This window comes from Oryzias melastigma, linkage group LG19 (assembly GCF_002922805.2).
Source record: "Oryzias melastigma strain HK-1 linkage group LG19, ASM292280v2, whole genome shotgun sequence".
Lineage (NCBI taxonomy): Eukaryota > Metazoa > Chordata > Actinopteri > Beloniformes > Adrianichthyidae > Oryzias > Oryzias melastigma.
This window is the reverse complement of record NC_050530.1, coordinates 15,284,221-15,290,335: the sequence shown is the minus strand read 5'-3', so window position 1 is coordinate 15,290,335 and position 6,115 is coordinate 15,284,221. Positions and strand designations below refer to the sequence as shown.

General features: G+C 38.1%; 1 protein-coding gene across 1 annotated transcript in view; it reads right to left on the bottom strand.

Annotated features, from left to right (window-relative positions):
• The window catches only part of cdc42ep4b (CDC42 effector protein (Rho GTPase binding) 4b), an 18,100-nt gene extending 12,345 nt beyond the window's left edge, over positions 1 to 5,755 (bottom strand). Inside the window, exon 1 of the mRNA XM_024285513.2 lies at positions 5,627 to 5,755. The gene's annotated coding sequence lies outside the window, so the exon portion shown is untranslated. The remainder of the gene's footprint in view (positions 1 to 5,626) is intronic.
• Between the last annotated feature and the right edge of the window lie 360 nt (positions 5,756 to 6,115).

Here is a 6,115-nt window from a genome sequence, read left to right as displayed (position 1 = left end):
CAACTAGGACAGGACTTTTATCCCTATTTTTTATTGATTTATTTATTTAATTCCTCAAGGTTTGAATGGATAGATCCACCATAGATACAGCTTTCAAGTGCATGGCATGAATTCCGTCTACATGTACATCTAAAGCTTGTCCACTATTCACAGTTGAGAATCATCCATCCATCCATCCATATTTTTGAATCTGCAAAATCCCTTTGGTGTCACGGGTTGCTGAAGCCTATCCCAGGGTACACCCTGAACAAGTCGCTAGTCCATCACACACTCACATTCAAACCTAGGGAGTACCCAATTAACCTATGAACCATGTTTTTGGACTGTGTGAGGAAGCTGAAGTGCCCGGAGAAAACCCACACATGCACAGAGAGAACATGCACACTGAAAGGATCCAGCAGGGACTTCTCACTGTGAGGCAAGAGTGCAGTCCCAGTGGAGAATCACATCTCCTTATTTACTCATGAAAGACTTAGGCAATACTGGAACTGGTGCATTTTTATTTTACTGAGACTGCATTAACTTATTTTTCTTGGCCTGATTTTTATAATATTAGCGGAATGAAAACAGATTTTTGTGACATACCATTAGGTCTCAGATTACGTCTCTTAATCACCACTTATCTCCTTTATCAAGCCACTTTCACATGATTACTACCAGAAGGCGACTATACTAAAACAAGTGTTTTCCAAAGTGTAGACTAAACATGCAGACAGCTGCTATGGATCTGGAATGATAACAGACTTAACTTTTAACACCCTCATCAGCTTTTTCATTATTAGCTGATGGGAAGATCATCCAAAAATACACTTCTGGTCTATTTTGTAACTTCTACTGTCCATATTTGCAAAATGTTTGAAATTGCTGTTTGCATTACACTTCAAATGTTTTTGTTTATCGGAACGATCAGTAAACGCAGTTTTGAAGGCTTTTTTTAGTATTTGCATCTTCTCAATGTCTAGGTCATTAGCCACATGCTTCTTGTCCATCAACGGGTTATATTTTGTTGTAATAAGGGGTTAAAGCTAATAGCTATGTTTTTGTTCAGCTTGGCATGAGATTTAACTCCAAAAATTTGCTCTGAACAAAAACATTGGTTTTAAGAATAGTCAGACAAACTGAATAGAACCTGAAGTTGTAATATGTTTTCACTCAAATCTTTGCTCTGAAGAAAAAAAAAAACTTGATTATAATTATTCTTCCTATTGACTTCACAGTCAATCGAAGTTTTCTAGGTGGTGTCAGAAACTCAAGATTTTTTCAACTAGGGCTACCACGATTACTTGATTAGTCAGGAATTTCTCAACTCTTAAAATAGTCTGCGACTAATTTAATAGTTGACTAGTCTTTTTTTTATTCTCAAAACTTTGGTGTGTGCTTTCTAATGCCGCTTCTGCCGTCGTCTTTGACACACACAGTAGTGCTAATCCGATGATGTCCCATGAAGTTCTAGGAAGACTCAGGTACTACAACAACTTGCCAACGGAACTTGAAAGTGGGAAACATTTAAAAAAAAAGCAATAAATGAAGTGTCTAATGCAATGTCTGGTAAAGAATAAAAAAATAATCGGCAATTGGTCAACGATTAAAATATTTGTTTGTGGGAGCCCTATTTTCAACTGTCCGTCTCTGCTCAATTCACGCGCCTACCACCCTCCTTTGTGGTTTCTGAAGGCCTCTGGCACATCTCATATGTTGACAACACAAGATACCGCAATGTACAACTCAATCAGCAGCTCAACTTAGTGAACATTATTTGACGCAAGTTTGACAAAGAATTTTTTTTTAAACTTGTAAAGTATTTAAATTTATTTAAAAGAAAATCAATGCACATTTATGATTAACTTTAGGGACTGCAGGCTCTGATGGCCCACTGCTGATAAAGACAAAGGATAACCTGTGAAATGCTCCAATTCATGTGGACTTCTTTGGAAATGAATGAAGTCTAATAGTGAATGGACATTTAAGGCCATTATCTGGATGTAAAGGGGACACTGATAAAGGTCTGCATAAGTTACCTTTTAGTTTAGGACCACGTTCTTTCAAGTATAAACGCCTCTATAAAAAGTTCTGGTTTACCTTTGAAGTTCCATGAGCTTCATTTGACTATAATCAAGTTTTCTTTCACTTTGTCTAAATTAAAGTCTTTAAAATACACTTAATTTACCTATTCAAACGCATTTTTTTCATATAATCTTGATAAGCGTGAGCTCATAGGTGAGGATGTGTAGGAGAATGTTTAAAGTCCTTCAACAGCTTCTGTTTGATCTCAAGTAAAAATGTTCAAAGGTTATCAGAGAAATTCGACCCTTGGGTGCAGAGTTTAAAACTGATACACACAAACAATGTCCAAAACTGAATTAATTGTATAAAAACCCAAGTGTGTAACACAAAGTACAATTGAGAAGAGATAGCACGCAAACTCTTGAGTTACACCCAAAACCGCATGCAGGTATTTGAAGAAAACTATAGATAAAAAATACATTCACTCACACCCGAACAGGTATTTGCGAGATGGGGCTCAAAGGTGACAACTACTATTTACAGTGATTTACATTCTCTTTCGGAGACAAAGGCCTTCGATTCTTATCTGTAAAAGAATTGGACCCCACGGCACAGGATTACTGACCTGGAAAAGTCCTCTCCACTGCAAGCGGGAACGATGTGTGAGCTGATACTTATGAGGAAACCAGGAAATCTCTCAGGATTTCTTTTTGACTTCTGCTATTCAACAGTTCATGTGACTCTTTCCATCCCGAGATCTGGTTTCCTGACATGATTTTGTCATCTGTGCAGCTCAGAGGTGGCCAAAGTTAAGCCAACAGACTTCCTGTGTCTTTTCAATAAGCCTTAGGGGGAAAAAGGCCATCTGCTTTTATTTCCATTCAGAGCCAGGAAACAATAGAAGCCTACTGGACTTGACAAAATAGTGCCTGTACCAAAGCTGTCCGCTTAGAGCCTACAGCCACACCTGCTTTTATTCATTCAAAGAATGCAATTAGAACTAGCCCTGAGAGGAAAGAAATGTTCTAGTGATTCAAATAATTAAAAAGATTGCAGGATGTGTGTCGCATGACGACTTAGTGGTAAAGTTATAGATGTTTAAATGTTCTGAATGCTGATAATTAGTACCAACCCAGTGAACTGGCCGCGTGCAGACGTTTGCAGTCATTAGGACTAGTTTTACAAGATGACAAGAATGCAGCCGGGCTTAAACAATGAGTGTTGACTTGAAGCTGAGTTAGTAGAGACGCATTTGGAAATGTGCCCTTTGGAAGTTTTCAATTAGGAGCGTTTTGAGAGTGTTACAAGCAAATGAAACTATAATGCTTGATGAAATCACGGGCAGGGTAACAGGTTGGTTTTGTTCGCCGTGCCGCAGGTGTTTACAGAAACCAAAACAAGGGCGGAGATGAACGATAGCACATCAGTCTGTGAGAAAAAGATGAAGTTATAGGAACGTCGAGTGAAGAATTCTGCTTCTTCTTTCCTGTGCTATTCTCATTCCTGAATGATATACCGAGTATAAATAATAAATATACAGTTATATGGTTTAAGTCAAATATAAATGTCCTTCATGCTAGCTTTATCTGCCTGGTCCCATCCATGAACCTGAACATAAAAGGTGGAGAATCACTAAAAAAAAATTGGACCTCATGTTTTGTAGTAACTAATAAATAACCTTGTGAGTTTCTTCCAAAGAAAGGCCTTAGGACAGAAGGGTTTTGCTGCTCAAGACATAATCAGCTTTCTTTTTAGGCGGGGTGAATCCTTGAATTGTCTGCAACAAACAAACTTTCTATGGGGATTATTAATATAAGTCGATAATCCAATGTTTTCCTGACACACCGGCTGAAATAACAACACAAGCTTAAGAGGAAAGTTCTAAATGTAACACACCTTTTCCTAAATATATGTAAATAACTCACCTATTAGAAGCTAGTACTGCAACCTTTGCTCTCTTTATCAGATGCCTTACTGGATAAAAAAGAAAACAATAAAGTAGTAGTGGATTAAAACTTTAATAAAATACTTGAAAAAATATTTTCCGTGTTTTTACGAACTTAGTGACAAACTTGATGATAACGCCTGAAGTCTGTGAGCTCACAAGCCTCGACTGATTCACAGACACAGACTAATACTGCAATGACTTCACCACAGTCAGAGTCGGGAAAGCCGCCAGCCTCCTCAGCACTATCCTCCGGTGCAAATTTAATAGCCTCAAAAAAAAAAAAGAAAAAAGTCAAAAATGAAAGCAGCACGTACTCCCTTCCCCTCTGACACAACAGATCTTAATGGAGAGATATCTGCCTGAAAAAGGCCATAAACCAGCTCCACTTTGAGCTGTAATACAACACTGGTGTCCCAAAAAGGAAGAAAAGAGTAGGAAAAAGAGGTCATTCTTCCAAGACAACTTTAATTCAAAAATAAAAGCACCCCTTCTCTCATTTCTATTCAAAAATGCAAATAATAATCAATGATTCATCAAGCCATATGACGAATCCTGCCTGACAAGCTGTTGTTATGGTCTGTTTTTTTGCCCCACAGTAGGGTCAGAGGGCAACATTTGTGCAAAGACAACACTAATGCAAAGCTCATTAGTCAATACGTCCGACTATTGTCCAGACAGACGATTTAACACCAGTGAAGAGCTGCGATGAGTGGAGAATAATGAAACGTCGGGTAGTAAAATGGATCGGAAACTATACGAGAGAGCTTTTAGCCGGTGGTGGTGGAGAAGGAGGGTTGGCAGGTAAACATTTAGGGTAGGGTGGGGGTAAACTGTCCTGCTCACACGAAACAAGTTTGTGAGAAAGTAAATGAAGGTGTTAAAGTATCTTGACACTGTCCCAGGGATTATATTGGGATTCCCTGAGAGTATTAATGTTATGTAACCCTCATTTAAGAGCACTGATGCTCTGGAAATCCATCTGCCTCCTGTTATGATTAAATTATATTTTATACTAAAATAGTAGCTTAGATCCACTGACACAAAATTAGAAGCATAATTTTTAGAGTTTTGTCCCACAAATTTTAACAAATCCGTTTACTTGTATATTTTACTAAATATGTGATGAGGGGAAAAAAAACTTTAAAAAGTAAACTTTTTAAAAAGATTGAGAGAAAAACAGACTTGTAGAAAGTCCAAACAATTAACTTTAAGTTGTTAAATCTCAGTACTGGTTGTTTAAAATTTGATCCAAGTGGTTTTGTGTCTTTATTTCTGTTCCTGCCCCCTGTCTGGATGATGTAGGACACTCAGGAGAGCCCGGGGCTTTTGTTTTCACCCCATTTGGGACAGCCAAGAGCCCGAAGAGACTGCCAGGATCCCACTCCCGAGAGCAGATTTGACATTCAAATGAGATGCAGATTTAACACTGTTGGTTTATTCGAATAAATATATCTAAACTCTATATCAAAACAGACAAAGTATTACTTGAACACTACAAGCCGTCGTCCTCTAGTCTAAAGCCAAAACAGTTTCTCCTTTTTAGCCCCAAAACAATAAATAACAGCACAAAAAGTAAAGAAGTTCGCTTGTTTGTGGTTGAAAACCCGAAAAGTTTGAGACTATGACTTAAAACCAGAAGAAGAAGAAAGAGGAGTGAACAATGAGTTTAGTTACCTCACATGGAGAATAACAGAGGAGCAGTGAGCTAGTCCTTGGGCTCTAACGTCCGTTTGGTGTGCATCTGTATGGCGGACGTAACCCGCCCTCCTCCTCCCACGCTCCTCGCGCTCCACAGAAGCCCCGCCCCTGCCGAGTCTTAAAGGGACAGCGTCCCATTTATTTACAAAGCAGCAATGGACAGAACTTTGAGTTGGTAGGGAGTCCTGAATGAGCCATTGAAGTCTAAAAAAGGAATATACACAAGAGTATGAAAATGCTTATTATGTAATTTGACTATTTTTTTTTTCTTGTCAAAGAAGAGGATCTACCTTTGGTAAAAACTAGTAAAGTTGAAGTTCATTTTATTAAGTATGCTTGAGTGGGCTTCAGGTATAGCCATAGATCATATACTTGTAGTTATTGCTGAGTGATGTTGTATATCATGAAATCTATTATTTTAAATCACAATAATGATGTGTATCATGATTTACCACAATAACGTGT